Source organism: Rhinoderma darwinii, chromosome 6 (assembly GCF_050947455.1).
Source record: "Rhinoderma darwinii isolate aRhiDar2 chromosome 6, aRhiDar2.hap1, whole genome shotgun sequence".
NCBI classification, from domain to species: Eukaryota; Metazoa; Chordata; class Amphibia; order Anura; family Rhinodermatidae; genus Rhinoderma; species Rhinoderma darwinii.
The window spans coordinates 105,175,095-105,191,997 of NC_134692.1; the positions used below are offsets into that span (position 1 = coordinate 105,175,095).

Consider the following 16,903-nt stretch of genomic DNA (forward strand, 5'->3'; position numbering starts at 1 on the left):
CACTTTTGACTGCTGCATTTAAGGGGTTAATGGCCAACTTTGGTCCCCGCAATTACAGCAGGATGTCAGCTGTAAGATAATCCGGGGATGATGGCACCGACTCTTCGATCTTCTGAGCTGGTGCCCTTCATTTGTCGTAAGTATACGATAATTTGCGGGACCACGGGCTTTCCATGACTTATACTTTCGTCAAATGTTGGGAAGGGGTTAAAACCGCCAGAATTGTCGCATTAGCTCCCAAAAAAAATAAAAATCGAAAAAGTTAGCAAAAAGTCATATGTACCCCAAAATAGTTCCTTTAAAGTCTACAGCTTGCCCCGCAAAAAATAAGCCCTATAGCTCAATGAATGAAAATAGAAAGTTATGTATCTCAGAATATGGCGCCACAAAAATTTTAATTATTTAAAAAAAAGTGATTTTATTGTGCAAATGCTGCAAAACATATAAAAAACATATACATGTGGTATCACCGCAATCGTATCGACCTGCAGAATAAAGTAAGTCATTTATAGTGCACCGTGAACACTGTAAAACATTTTTAATAAAAGGTGAACAAAAAATCGCATTTACCCCAAAATGGTACCAATAAAAACTACAGATTGTCCTCCAACAAATAAGTCCTCACACAGCCCCGTTAGACAGCCCCGTTAGGCTACGTGCACACGTTGCGTATTTTTCTGTGAAAAAATACGCAGCAAAACCGCAAGAAATTCGCAGAAAAAACCTCACGCGAAGGTACGTTTTTTTGCGTTTTTCGGTGCGGTTTTTCAGTTTTGATGCATTTTTTTGATGCTGCGGATTTGGGTGTGTTTTTTTTTTCTTTCCTCTGCACTAGACGGATAGAATTCACAAGCGGACACGAAAGCTAAATTGGCATGCTGCGGATTCTAAAAAAGCGCACAACATGTCAATTTTCAGTCCCGAAAAATAATGCAGCGTGTACGTGAGATTTCCTGTAATCTCATTGACTATGCTGGTACTGTATTACGCTGCAGATTTTCTGCACGCAAATCCGCATAGTGTGTACATTGACCCTTAGAGAAAAAAAAACAGTTAAAGGTAATGTGTTGCTAGAAAAAAAATTTTTTTTTCTTAGTTAAACAGTTAGTGTATAAATGATTAAACATTGTTCTCATTTTTTACATTTTTTCACGAGTCAGGAACTATTATAAATTTAGATTCTAATTTATAACATCTCCCAGTGCTGGTCACTAGATGGAGCAATTCCCAAAATTGCAGCATTGGCATGTGGTAAAGCAACCACATTGCTTTATGCTGCAAAATTTGAGAAGACACACTCGCTCTAGTGAGCTCACAGAATCCCCCCTCCCTTATCCTGGCTAGTGCCAGGAGAAAGGAGGGGATTGAACGGTCAAACCTCCTACACTGTGTCGCCATTTTTTGAGCTAACACACAGTGTAGTAGTTTTATATACAGTAGTAATCACACACTAAAACACGTATATACACAGAAATAACTTACCTGCTCCTGCCGCCGCCGCTCCCTCCGGTCCGTCCGCTCCAAATGCTTGCATTAGAACACAAGTCCGGAAGCCGCGACCGGAAGTAGTAATCTTACTGTCCGGCCGCGGCTTCCGGTCCACAAGAAAATGGCGCCGGACGTCGCTCGGCCGAAAACCTTCCATTTGGACTGTGTGGGAGCGGTGCATGCGCCGTTCCCACACAGACAGCGTACGCTATAGTGAATGGAACGGCTCCCGTTCGCATTCTCTTTGGGGCTGTATGTGCCGTATTCCATGTCTGTATGTGTCGTTAATCGACACATACAGAGATGGAAAAAAAAAATGGCAAAAATAAAAAAAAGTATGACACAAACACACAAATAAATAAAACATTTTCTAATAAAACACTAAAAGCAAATTGATATAAAAAATGTTTTTTCGCGACACCCTTCCTTTAAGGCTCTCAGAATATTGCGACGCAAAATGTGCAGAGTATTCCAAAAGCGGATAAGATTGGGCACCATTTATCAGTGCGACACTGGACACACATCTGCGGATTATTATTTATTTACCGCATTATTATGCCCTGATGTACTCCGCACAGCTTACGTATGCCCCCACATAAACTGAAATGCCAGTAATAAATCAAACAGAACTCCTACCAAGCAAAATCTGGACTCCAAAAGCCAAATGCCGCTCCCTCCCTTCTGAACTAAACCGCAGTCTATGTCCAGATAAATGGCATAGCCATACCCGGGAGAACCCTCTTATCATTTTATGAGGTATTTGTCTTCAGTGGCACAAACTGGGCCCAACATATTATGCACTAAAATGGCATATCAGTGGAAAATTGCAATTTTCACTTTGCACCATCCACTTCGCATTAACCCCTTTGCGCACCATGACTTAATAGCACGTCATGGTGCAAGGGTGATGTATGGTGCGGGCTCGATGTATAGTGCGGGCTCACGTGGTTACAGCTGACACCGGCACTAACGGACAGGAACAGCGACCGCGCTGTTACAGAAGTCTATAACAGTTCGTAACACACGGGTGCCTGAACTAGTCCAGACAGTGGCAGACGACACTGGACGTGGCAAACGACATCAGGTGCAGTAGGGCACGACTCCAACACTAAGTGGCTCAGAAACGAGAACGCAGCACAGGATATGGGTAACAACTGGAACGGGAAAACCCTAAGGGACCATTTGCAAGACAGACTTGGGATACACTAATAATGGTCAGGCAAGGATCAGAAGGGCAGGGCCCTTTCTATAGTCCACGAATCACGTGTAGTTGATCATAAAGATTGTTTCACATGTGTGCGCGCGCTGGCCCTTTTAAGACCGGGCACAAGCGTGCGCACGCACACCACGGGACAAAGCGGACCGGAGCGGAAGTGAGCGCTGCCGTCTCATAGGAAGAAGATGCGAGCCAGCGCTCACTGACCCATGGCTGCGGGCGTCAGGAGGTGAGTAAACCCGACGGCCCTCGACCATGGATGCTACTGACAATATACTTCAATACATTAGTATTGTACCAGTGATCTAATGATCTCTGGTTCAAATCTCCTTTGGGGACTAATAAAATGTGTAAAAAAAATAAATAAATAAAAAACAAGTTAAATAAAATTATTAGTAGTGAAAACATTTTTAAAAAACAAAAACCTTTTTCCTTTTAAAGTAATATAATAAGCAGAATTGGTATTGCTGCGTCCGTAAAAGTCTGAAGTATTACAATATACCATTATTTAACTCGCACGGTGAATGCTGTAAAAAATAAAGAATTTAAAACGCCAAAATCGCTGTTTTTTTTGGTCACCTTGACTCTAAAAAAAAATGTGATTAAAAAGTGATCAAAAGGTTGTATGTACCAAAAAACGACAGCTCGCCCTGCGAAAAATAAGCCTTCACACTGCTCAATCGACAAAAATTTTTTAAAAGTTATATCGATTTGGTGAAACAACAATTTATTTTTATTTTTTAAAAACAGTTTTTTCTTTCTAAAAGTAGTAAAATATTAAAAAAACATATAAATTTGTTATCGCCGTGATCGTATTGAGCCGTAGAATAAAGCTAAGTTGTTTTTACTACATTGTGAAAGCCGTAAAAACTAAACCCAAAGAACAATGGAGGAATCTCAGCTTTTGTCCAATTCATGCCTGCAAAAAAAATGTTTTCCATTTCCCAGTGAGTTATATGGTTATAGAAGCTACAACTCTTCCCACAAAAAAATAAGCCCTCACGCCACCCCATTGATGGAAAAATACAAAAGTTATGGCTCTTGGAAGGTGGGGAGTGAAAAACAGAAATGAAAAAGCAAAAAATGGATTAGTCCTGAAAGGGTTAATTAGTTTGTAATAAACACACCTGTGGGATCAAAATGCTCACTATACCCCTTAAAATGCCATAAGGCGTGATGTTTCCAAAAAAAGGGGTCACGATTTGGGGTTTGTTTTACTATTTGACCTCAGAGCCCTGCAATTGTGCGTCAATGCTGTGAAAATCCCCAAAATAGGCCTCATATTCGCATGGTGCTCTTCACGTCTGAGCACTGTCATATGTCCAGGCAGATGCCTTGAGGGGTGTAGTTTCCAAAACGAGGTCAGTTTTTGGGAGCTTCCACTGTACTCTGGTAGCTCAGGGGTTTTGCAAATGCAACATGGTGCCCAAAAACCAATGTAGCAAAACCTGGGTGCCAAATAGTGCTCCTACCTTTCTGAGCCCTGTCGTGTGTTCAAACAGCAGTTTCTGACCACATGTGGGGTATTGCCGTACTCTGGAGAAATTGCTTTACAGATTTTGGCGTGCTTTTTCTGTTTATCCCTTGTAATAATGGAAAAATTAAACTTTTTAATGGAAAAAATGTTTACCTGTGGCGTCAAAATGCTAACTATACCCCTAGAAAAATTCCTTGAGGGTGTAATTTTCAAAATGTGGTCACTTTTAGGCCTGATTTACACAAGCGTGTGCATTTTGCGCACGCAAAAAACGCTTTGTTTTGCGTGCGCAAAAGGCACTTAAAAGCTGCATGTGTCATCAGTGTATGATGCGCGGCTGCGAGATTTTCTCGCAGCCGCCATCATTTTGACACTCCGTTGGAATGTTTGTAAACAGAAAAGCACGTGGTGCTTTTCTATTTACATTCAGAGTTTGACAGCTGTTGCGCGAACCACGCAGTTCGCACGGAAGTGCTTCCGTGCGACCTGCTTGGTTTTCACGCACCCATTGACTTCAACGGGTGCGTGATGCGCGAAAAACGCTGAAATATAGAACATGTCGTGAGTTTTACGCAGCGCACTCACGCTGCGCAAAACTCACGGACTGTCTGCACTGCCCCATAGAGTAATATAGGTGCGTTCGACACGCGTGAAAAGCACACGCGTATATTACGCTCGTGTAAATGATGCCTTAGGGTGGGGGTGTTCCCACTGTTTTGTTCCCTCCAGCGTGTTGCGAATGCGACCTTACACTGAAAACCATTTCAGCAAAATATGCACTCCAAAATCCAAATGGCGCTTCTTCCCTTCTGAGCCCTGCCGTGGGTCCAAACAGCCGTTTATTTCCACATATGGGGTATTACCGTAATCGTGAGAAATTGCTTTACAAATGTTGAGGTGCCTTTTCCTCCTTTTATTCCATGTAAAATTTAATTTCTACGTTTTTTCAGAAAAAAAGTTGATTTTCATGTTTGCAGACTAATTCCTATAAATTTAGCGAAAAACCTGTACGGTTAAAATGCTAATTATACCCCTAGATAAATTTTTGGAGGAGTGTAGTTTACTAAATGGAGTCACTTTTGTGGGGTTTTCATTGTTTTACCACCACAAGACCTCTTCAAACCTGACATGGTGCCTAACATATATAATAAAAAACGGAAGCCCCAAAATCCACCAGGGGCTCCTTTACTCCTGAGGCCTGTAGTTCAGTCATGTAACACACTAGTGCCACATGTGGGTTATTTCTAAAAACTGCAGAATCTGGGCAATAAATATTGAGTTGCATTTCTCGGGTAAAATCTTCTTTGGTACAAAAAAATAAATGTATAACAAATGATATTCGGCAAAAAAAAAAAAATGAAATTTGTAAATGTCACCTCTACTTTGATTTAACAAATCTCATCCTCCCGCTGCGTATAATTTCCTTGCAAAAATTCACCTGCGGTACATACTTTTTTGTACCGCAGCATGTAAATTCCTCCTGCGGAAAGTGGACTGAATTGCTGCGTCTTTTAGAGGAAATATCAAAATCTCCCAGCATTGAGAAAAACGCAGCAAAAACCGCAGGAAATGGTGCGTTTTTTCTGCAGCGGGATTTCTGCTAGTTTCTGCAGAAATTTTCTGCAGCAATTCCGTTCCGTGTGGCCAAGGCCTTAAAGTGGAAAAAAAAAACAGATTCTGGCGTTTTCAAATCTTTTTGTTTCTTACAGCATTTACCGTGCGGGTTAAATAATGGTATATTGTAATAGTTCTGACATTTACTAAAGCATTAATACCAATTTATTGTTTTCTTTTTTTTTTTTTTTTTTTTAATTCTTTTTTTTTTTTTTTTTCTAAACCTTTAATAATTTCGTTTTTACACTAATAAAAGCTTTATTAAACCTTTCCTACACATTGTATCTGCCCCACTAGTGGACTTGAATCAGCGACAATTGGATCGCTTGTACAATGCACTGCAATACTAATGTATTGCTGTATATTGTCATTTCTACAGGCTCCTGTTAGACCTGCCACTGGCAGGGCTTAAAAGGAGATGAAGAAAGGCAGTCCAGGGGGCCATCATTAGGATCCTGGGCTGCAATGACCACCATCGGCACCCCCCGATCGCGGGCGTGGGGGCGATGAGCTGTCAGAGGGGGCCCCCTCTTTTTAACGTCTTAGATGCTGCGATCATGATTGATCACAGCATTTAAGGGGTCACACGGCCAGCAACAGTGCAATCGCTGCTCCTGGCCGTTAGTCTTGGGGGTCGGCTGTAATGCACAGCTGACGCCCGCTGCGTACGGAGAGGGCTCAGCGGGTAAGCCTGCTCCAAAAATCACCCCCTTCACCACGACGTGCTATTATGTCGTGGTGCAAGAACAGGTTAAAGGGAATGTCACAAATTTTATTTTTTATTTTTTCTTCCACAAGATGGAAAGTATTAAAAATGAAATAACAATTTGACGTATTTTTTCTATGTTGGCCACCAGAGGGAGCACTTCCCAGAATTGCAGCAAGGTGAATCAGGCAAAGCATAGTAAACCTACAAAACAGCCTCAAGAGAGAGAGAAATAGGGAATCCCCAAAAACTGGTAACAACAACCTAAAAGCACAAAAGCAAGGGGATCAAACTCCCCAATAGATAATATAGCACAAATAACAGCCACGTATTGTAAAAGAACATAGCTTTATTAGTAAACAATACACGGTATCACATGAGATATATAATAACAATACAAATGGTCACATGGAGAGCAGCAGCAACAGGTGTGTATATATATATGCATATACCAAGAGGTTAACAGACCAAACCCATCTCAACAAATGACGTCCTGTATATGGTAAACCCCATATATAATTTATACTAGAGAGTAATATAAGTTCAAAATAGGAACTGCCAAGCCAAATATCGCTAAAACAGCTGCATAGTGTATCTAGGTCAATAGAAAAAGATATATGATAAAGCCTATAAAGGTAAATGAACACAATGGCAGCAATAGCAGCAAAATCTAATGGTGGAAATATCTAAGCATACCTAGAGACATAGTGGGGAGACAGGACGTGATGAGATGTGGCACAAGGACAGAACAAATCAGGCAAAGCAACCTGACTCACATCTGCTGTAAATGTGGGAGAGAGATTCTCCCCTCCCTATTTTTGGCTACAAGTCAGGAAGAGGTGTCTTTGAATTACCAAGCAGTGTCCAGCTCCATTTTGGGAGTGATTGTACAATGGTAGATTGTGCTGATCACTGCAGCAACAGGACACACCAAAAGGCTGAGAATTCTAAAAGTCAAGAGGGTAGACCCTGTGGTGAATGACTTTTCAGTTGACCGGTTTACACGGCGTGTATTTGACAAGTTTTTTTGGCGCATTTTAACCTAAAAACACGTCAAACGCTTAATTATGCTTCCCATTTACATCAATGGGAAAGCGCATCGTCAGTACATACAAATGCGCCTTTTTACGCAAGCGGTTTTAAATGCGTTCTGGAAAAAAAAAGGCGTTGGGTCAATAATTTGGCACGTAAAATGCGCCAAATGTTCCCATAGTCAATTGAAGTCCTAATTACACTCCAAAAAGCGCGCTTAAAATGTATAGAATAAATGAAACTCTTTTTTTTCAAAGGCTTTTTACAAGAAGCGCTAGTGTATTTGACACGTTTTATACGTCGTTTGTTTTTTTTGGCGCCGTGTAAACATTCCCTAAGGGAATTTATTTTTTATTGACCTCTGGTTTCTATTGTGGCGCAGGGTAGAAGACAGAAGTCTGCTGTAGGTGAGTATACATTTTTAACGTTACTAACTTAATTTTACCCTTTCACCTATGACAGCACCCCTGAAGAGACCTCCCATTCGCTGGACAGGACGCCTGACGATATAAAAAAAGGACCCCCCTCCACACACCCAGTCAGGTTTCCTGTCCTCTGGATGAGATTGTCCACTCTCCCCAGGATTGCAGGCCCTCCAGCAGGTACTCGCCTATGTTCCCGGAGGTATTTTGAAGGTGTAAGACTCTTAGGGAGCAACCTTAAGTCTGGGGCTGGTACCCCCCCTCCTCTCCCAGTCACCGCTTCTCTTTACGGGGGTGGTAAGCTCCTGCCGCGGGTGGGGGTTTCCTCTGTGAGGAGAGGCTTCTCCTGGGGTCAGGCCTTTCTCCAGTTTACAGAGAAGGGAGCCTGGACTCATGGCCCAGCGTTCGGCCACTTCTGGCTCACTGCAGTGACCACTTCCGTTCGCAGGGCACATCATTTCCGGCGGAGGTGACGCGCTAATGTCCCAGTAAGTGGTGTTCAGGTGGCCCAGTTGGGAACCTCCCCAGCCAATCCTAGGCCTATTTTAGGCCTGAACCAAGATGGCTCCTCCAACTAAGCAAGCTATAGAAGCTCCAGGAGAAGCAGCAGAACGACCTGAGCGATTAGACCCAGAAAGATCCTCCAGTCCGGTACTTTGAACGGCATGGGATCTTTTAGGATCTTTTAGGAAGCATGGTAGGACCAACCAACCTTTTTTCATTTATTCATCCTTGTATATTACATGTTTTCTAGGTTAGAGAGGGTCCCAGGAAAAAAATGGACAAGACTCGCAACAGAAAATGTGCTATGTGTTGTAGGAAGCTAGCAGCCTCTTATCGGAAACATTTATGCCAGTTCTGTTTAGATAAGATTCTGGCAGGAGAATCCACCATCTTTGCCACTAGCATCAAAGATATGGTGCGAACAGAGGTTAAGAATTCCCTTATAAAGAAACATGACCTTCCTAGCATTTTGTCTGGTAAGTCAAAACCTAGGGGTTTCTAATTCTTTTAGTGAAGAGGAGATATTTGAGGAAGAAGGGGAGTTATGCTCCTCTGAATATTCCTCTGACGAAGATGGAGGGGGGAAAAAACCTATTTCCAGCTGAGGATGTGGGCCAACTTTTTAAAGCAGTCAGGGCCACTATGAATATTGATGACCCTAAGGAACCCCGGTCAATCCAGGACATTATGTTTGATGGCCTGGGTCCTAGGAAACAGAGGACCTTCCCTATTCACAACATTGTGTCCAGCCTCATTAAAAGGGAATGGAAGAACCCTGATAGAAAGTTAGGCATTCACAAAATTTTGAAAAGAAAGTATCCCTTTGAGGATGAGTTAAGCAAGGACTGGGATAGTTTTCCCAGACTAGATGCCCCAGTGGCTAAAATATCCAGGAAGAATGCCTTACCTTTTGAGTATCTGGTTTCCCTCCCTGATCCTATGGATAGGATGGTGGGCTATTACTTAAAGAGGACCTGGGAAGCCTCTGCAGGGGCCTTTAAACCTGGTATTGCGGCCACATGTGTAGCCAGGTCTCTTAAAATCTGGATAGCCCGATTAGAGCTTCATCTCATAGACAAAACTCCTAGGGATTAGATACTGGCTTCCCTCCCGGTTTTGTCTAAAGCCACAGACTTTTTGGCTGATGCCTCAGTGGACTCGGTCTGTCTGTCCACTAGATCTGCAGCCCTTTCCACCTCAGCCTGAAGTGCTATATGGCTGAAGACATGGAAGGGAGATGCGGGCTCAAAAGGGAAACTGTTCTATCCCTTGTTCATGAGATTTTTTTTTTGTTTGGTCCTCCACTGGATGATCTCCTGGAAAAAGCATCTGACAGGAGGAAAGCAGACTCCTTTCGTCCCAGGAAGTTTAATAAAAAACCCAATCCCAAGGGACAGAAATTTAGATCCTCTAAATTTCCCAAGAAAAATAGGGGCTTCTTGTTTAGGCCTCAGAATAATCCCCCAAAAAATGATCACCTACAATGACGCCAGAAGGAGCGGGGTAGGAGGTCTTTTCCCAGTCCTGGAAGAATAGGGATAAATGATCTCGTCAAACCTGTGGATACTAGATCTCATAAAGACAGTATACAAACTAAAATTCATGACCCTCCTCCAGACAGATTCCTCCTCACAGAGGCAGTAAGATTCAGAGAAACCACTGGCCCTAGAGTCAGAGGTTGTTTCTCTTATCAGCAAGGGGGGTTCTAGTACCAGTACCGAAACCAGAGATGGGGAAGGGCTTCTATTCCCCCCCTTTTTCTAGTAAAGAAACCGGAAGGCAGATTCAGGGTTATAATAAATCTAAAACAGCTGGACTTTTTCCTGATTAACAAGAGATTTCTGATGGAGAGTATCTCCTTTACTGTAAATCTCCTCTTCAGGAATTGTATGATGGCATGAATAGATCTGGAGGATGCTTATTACCATGTTCCTGTCTTTACCAAAGTTATAACAGAAAGGTCCTCATATATACGAACGAATGACATTCTTCGCACAATCTACTTTAATAGATCTAGGGTGGAATATAAACAATTCGAATTTAACACCGTCCAACAGATGCATTATTTTGGGAATCCTCTTGGATTCATCCAAGCAAATGTCTTTTCTCCCTCAGGGAAAGATCTAGCCTTTGATAGAGACGGTCTCAGACCTCTTTTTGGATAATTTAACTTCTTTCAGAAGGGCTATGTCCGTCCCAGGTCTTCTAACCTCCTGTATCCCAGCCATAATGTGGGCACAGTTCAGGTCCAGACCTCTACAGAGGGACATATTGGAGAAATGGGACAACAGCAAGTTCTCCCTAGATCACTCCCTACACCTTTCCTCGGTAGCCAGTCTCTCTCTGTGTGTGTGTCTCTCTCTCTCTCTCTCTCTCTCTCTGTGTCTCTCTCTCTCTCTTCCAGTCCTTGGGGGTGGGTATTCCATGGCAAATCCTTATACCTTTTTAGGGTTTGTGGGACCCTCAAACCTCCATAAAATCTTCCAACTACAGGGAACTGGAGGCAGTACTTCAGCCCATAAAAAGCACCGTTCCTACACTTTCAGGAAAAAAGGGGTAAAGGTTCTTTCAGATAACACGACTACAGTGGCAAACATGAATTATCAGGGAGGTAGAAGATCAGGACTTCTGATGAATTTAGCCACAGAGATATATTTTTTTTTTCCCCCTAACCGAGCTGAATCTTTTGTCCCTTTCAGCTGTCCATCTAAGGGGAAGGGACAATCAGGTAGCAGACTTTTTGAGCAGAAGGCAATTGCTACAATCGGAATGGTCCCTAAACCAGGAAGTCTACAGGATGATTGTGGCCAGGTGGGGGAATGCTTCCATAGATCTGTTCGCTACCAGGGAGAACAGGAAAGTGCCCAGATTCTTATCCCTAGACCCCAGGGAATATCCGGTAGCAGTAGATGCTCTCTGCCAGTGTTGGAGTCAGGAACAGGGTTATGCCTCCCCCCCCCCCCCCCCCCCATTGTCTACTTCCAAGAGTATTAAAAAAGATCAGGGAAGACAGGTCCTCGGTCATCCTAATTGCTCCATTTTGGCCAAAAAGACCATGGTTCACATGGTTGAGGAAGCCGTCCTTAGCCCAACCATGGATTCCTCCAGACAGACCAGATCTCCTGTCCCAGAGCCCAGTAGTTCATCCCGACATCACCAGGCTGTATCTTACAGCATGGAGACTAAGAGGATGATCCTCAGGAAAATAGATATTTCAGTATCTCTACTTTATTGGCAAGTAGGAAACTAAAATATACTTGAGGGTCTGGAAAGCCTTTCTTACCTTTTCTATTATCCATTAACAGATCTAGATATACCCCTGATATTAGACTTTCTCCAGGCAGGGCTAGACAAGAACCTCAAGCCTAGTACCTTTTTAAAGGTACGGATTTCTGCTCTAAGATCCTGCTATGATTCAAAGTTAGGCCCCATGCACACGACCGTGTTCGGTCCGTGATATACGGTCTACATGTCTCGGAAACCGAACACCGTGCAGGGAGCCAGGCTCCTAGCATCATACTTATCTATGACGCTAGGTGTCACTGCCTATCCATGGAACTACTGTCCCGCACTGAAAACATGATTCCATTACGTGACAGTAGTTCCGCGGACAGGCAGTGACACCTAGTGTCACAGATGAGTATGATGCTAGGAGCCCGGCTCCCTGCACTGTATTCGGTCCGGGACATGCGGCCGACATGCGGACCGTATGTCACGGACCGAACACGGTCGTGTGCATGGGGCCTTAACAGAACACACTTGGATTAGAAGGTTCCTGATTGCGGTCTCCAGGATAAGATCTTTAGTACCACCCTGGGATTTAAACTTAGTCCTTATTGCCATGATGGGTCCATCCTTCGAACCTTTGGATTCCCTGTCCATAAAATTTCTCACTCTAAAGATGACCTTTTCACTAGCGGTTACCACTGAGAGAAAGCGAAATTCAAGCCCTCTCCGCCTTCCCTCCTTACACTTTGGTGTTGAAGGCTAGGGTAATTATGAAGACCTTACCAGGTTTCCTGCCAAAGGTAATTTCCGAATTTCATCAAGACCAGGAAATTATACTTCCCTCCTACTGAGACTCCCCAAAAAAATTGAAAGGAGCAGGAGTTTAATTGTTTATTTGTGAGGAGGTCACAAAGGACTGGAGGTCTTCAGAGAATCTCTTTATTCAGTTCCAGGATCAAAATAGAGGTTCGGCAGCTAGCAGACCGACCATGGCACGGTGGATTAATGTTTTCATGACCCATGGATCATTGAGAACCCTGTGTCCAGGTCAAATTTTCAATTTCTGATATGCACTTCTTTAAACAATATTATTTTTGGAACAGCTTTGAATATCACAACTATTTTTTATTTATTTTTTTGTACAAGGCTTATGGGGCTTTTGATTTTCTAGATTAGTTTAATTCATTCCAATTAATTTTTATTATGAGCAGACCAATCCCAAAAAATGTGAAAAAAAAAAACCCTTTTCATTTTTTTTCCAATAAGGGCAGTTAACAGTGGATCAACTGTCAGTTTTTCATGGCTGTTTCGCATCAATGTGTCTCAAAATTTGAATCCATTTCCTGGCCGTCTGACTGTTTTTCACCGCCATTTGCCATCCGTTTTTCATGGATGTTAAAAAAAATAATGAATTTTAATTGTTAGGGTTTTTTTTTTTTGTCCCAGCCACCTGAAAACGCCACAGTGCCCATGTAGATGGTGCCAGTTCCCACTGTAGATAGTGCCACACACAGTGCCCATGTAGATAGCACCACGGTAGCTCCCTGTAGGACCAAAATACCTTTGGCTGGGGATTCCGCTCCTAGAGGGAGCACCTGATGTCTCTGTCCATATATGGAAAGTGATGCCAGGGGCTTCTCCAGTAGCGGAAGTGTCAGCCAGGGTGTCCCTAGAGAGAGCCCCTGACGGTGGACAGTGACGTCGGGCTCTCTAAGTGGAATCCCCAGCACAGAGCGACCTGACACCAGGGATTCTGCTCCTAGTGGGAGTTTAGGTGGCACTGCAGGGGGAAGGGGGATTGCTATCTACAGGGGGGGGGGTGGCACTATTTACAGCGGGGATGTTGAGACGTCGGGGGCTCCCTCTAGGAGCGCTGGCCGGGGATTCTGCTTCTAGAGGGAACTTAGGTGGTGCTATCTACAGGGGGTTGTGTGTGGTGCTAGCTACAGTGTGGGGGGTGTATTCCGGGGCTCTTAAAGTCCCGGCAGACATGAGAGACATCATTAAACTCCGTTGCAGGCTGCCAATGTTTACATACGTGACCACTGCAAACAGGCCATACACTTTCTACGTGGGCCAAAACATTAATCCCCCAGAATTCTTTGGAGCTCATTTCACTAGAGCTGTATCTACTGCTTGGACAGAATGAGGTAATGCATCTCTAGACCAGATTTGCAAGGCGGCTACATGGGGTTCACCCCACACCTTTATTAGGCCTTATAGGTTACAGTTGCATTCAGCCACTGACCTGGCTTTTGGCAGGAAAGTTCTACAAGCGGTAGTCCCACCCTAAAAACTAGGGTTCTATTTGACATCTCCAGGGGTGCCGTCATAGGTGAAAGGTTAAAAGATTGATTACTTACCGGTCAGCACCCCCCTGGTTTCCCTACTTTAAGTAACTTCCTTAGTATATCTTGTATATAGGATATATATAAATATATATTCATGGTGTGGGGTAGCTTTTCACTAAGGTGGTGCAAAAAAAAAAAAAGTGTGTGTATAAATAAAAGATAACTAATTCTCCTACTGAGTTGTTTCTAAAGACTGGGAAAGGTGTGTCCTTTTTTTATATCATCAGGCTTCCTGTCCAGCGAATGGGATGTCTCTCCAGTGGTTCTGTCATAGGGGTATGGAAAAACGATTACCATTAAGTGATCAATCTTTTTTTGTTTTGCAGGTTCCGCTGGACAGTTTGGACTACGTCGTAGATTTGTTGGACTACTTCGATCTACGTTTTGTTTTTTGTTTAAATAAAATGGTTAATGAGGGTTGTGTGGGGGAGTTTTTATTTCAATAAAAAAATATTTTCTTAGGGTGTATTCACACAGTGCAATTTTGCCGCGTGTTAAAAACGCATGTGTTTTTCGGCCACTCGGCAAAGCCGCACTGTGTGTATACACCCTTAGGCCCTGTTCACACTGTTTTTCTGCCTGCAAAAAACGTAATCTGTCTCAGAATTCCTTTAAGAATTTTGATGAGGATTTTGCACTGCCTTCACTTTTTTATTTTTTTATTCCCGCTGCAGTTTTTGCCCGTGGCCATTGAAGCTAATACAAGGACTGTGGGCATATAAACGCAACAAAAAATGCTTGGAAACAAGAGCCTAAGGTTTTTTCTGCCTCCCATTGATTTCAATGGAAGGTCAGAGGTGGAAGCCGTGGCAAGAAAGGACACATCTCTCTCTCTCTCTCTCTTTTTTTTTTTCCCCGGGCGCGGCCGAAAGCCACCCGGAGAAAAAAATGGCTCTGCCTCCCATTGAAATCAATGCGGGGTGATTTCAGGGGTTTTATAGTGCCGATTGAGACGTGGTTTCCGTGCCAAAATCGCCACCAAAAAACTGAACAGGGAGTTATGTCTGTTTTTAAATACTTTTATTAGCGCTTTAGTAATGGCAGTTGTCTGTTTGACGTCCTCTTAAGGTGGGGCTTAGTGTGAGCTAGTAAAAAGGCTAGCACTAACCCCCCCATTATTACCCCGGGAAACCACCGCTATCGGGAAGAGCCGGGTACGATCCAGTACCTGTCCATCAGTAGTGATGGCAGGCTATTGGGGCGGCCGCAGGCTGGTATTGTTAGGCTAGGAAGGGCCGAAACCGTGGCCATTCCTACCCTAGTATTGCTAGGCTGCGGCTTCTTTATTGTATCTGGCTGGTTATGAAAATGAGGGGGGACCCCATGTAGTTTTCGCCTATATATTGCTTTTCTAAAAATAAATAAATGTGGTGTCTCCCCCCCATTTTCATAACCAGTCAGATACAATAAAGCAGCTGCAGCCTAGCACTGCCAGGGTAATACCAGCCGACGGCCATCCCAGTACCCGACCATCACTACAGATGGTCAGGTACTGGATCGTACCCGGATCTTCCCGGTACCCTTGGTGGCGGTGGGTACCTGAGTAATAATGGCTAACACGAAGTCCCTCCTTAGTCAAACAGACAACTGGCATTACTAAGGCGCTAATAAAGTATTAAGAAACAGACATAAGAAAATATTTTTTTATTGAAATAAAAACTCCACCTTTTTAACCATTTTATTTTAAATAATAATAATTAAAAAAACGTAGCTCATCGAAGTAGTCCAACTAATCCATGACGTGGTCTGACGAATTTGCGACATAGTCCAAGCGGTCCAGCGGCAAAACCCCAAAAAATTAGTAAGTAATATGCCGCTGCTCCTTCATTCCTTGCTTCTACTGTGAATCACCGTTTAGCTATACGGCGATTCACAGTAGGCGCGGGGACTGAAGGGGAAGCAGTGGCGTACGAGCAAGGAATGAAGGAGCAGTGGCGTGGGAGCACTGCTGTTCCTTCAAAACAGCTGATCAGCGGCTCCTACTGTGAATAGCCGTGTAGCGGTGGTTCACAGTATTACAAGCCTCCAATTCACTTGAATGGGAGAAGGCTGTAAGGGTATGTTCACACGCAGAGTCAAAAACGTCTCAAAATACGGAGCTGTTTACAAGGGAAAACAGCCCCTGATTTTCAGACTTTTTTAAGCAACTCGCGTATTTCGCTGTGTTTTTCACTGCGTTTTTTACGGCCGTTTTTGGAGCTCTTTTTACGAGTCCATGAGAAAACGGCTCCAAAAACATCCCAAGTAGTGTCCTGCACTTCTTTTGACGAGCCGTCATTTTACGCGCCGTATTTTGACAGCGACGCGTAAAATGACAGCTCGTCTGCACAGAACACCGTAGGACCCATTGCAAGCAATGGGCAGATGTTTGCAGACGTATTGGAGCCGTCTTTTCAGGCGTAATTCGAGGCGTAAAACGCCTCCATTACGTCTGAAAAGAGGTCGTGTGCACATACCCTAATACTGTGAATCGCCACTTCACGGCTATTCACACAGGAGCATGGTCTGAAGGGTGCAGCATTGTATTAGCGCCGCTGTTCCTTCAAATCATGAACTGCCGGGCAGTCCTGCATTTACAGCAGGTGGGGCCTGGCAATTCATTTGAATTAGCAGCAGCTCCTGCAATGACGGCAGGGGCTTTCGCTCTTCTGTAAAATAGTGCCTCTTCCCTCTTTAATATAGAGCATGCGCAGTTCACATTAAGAAGGGCACCAGCATAGGAGATCGGGTCGAATCCTGTCCCTAGTCTCCTATGCTATGGGTATGCGTGTGTATGCGTCGTGAAGACACACATACACAGATGCTAATAAAAGGAGCACATAAAAATAATTAAAAAAAAGAGGCCCATAACTTAAAACACTTCAA

The 16,903-nt window shown here is 43.6% G+C and overlaps 1 protein-coding gene across 1 annotated transcript in view; it reads left to right on the forward strand.

Moving 5' to 3' along the window:
• Window positions 1–16,903, forward strand: part of METTL22 (methyltransferase 22, Kin17 lysine) — a 228,847-nt gene that overhangs the window by 12,622 nt on the left and 199,322 nt on the right. The window lies entirely within an intron of this gene.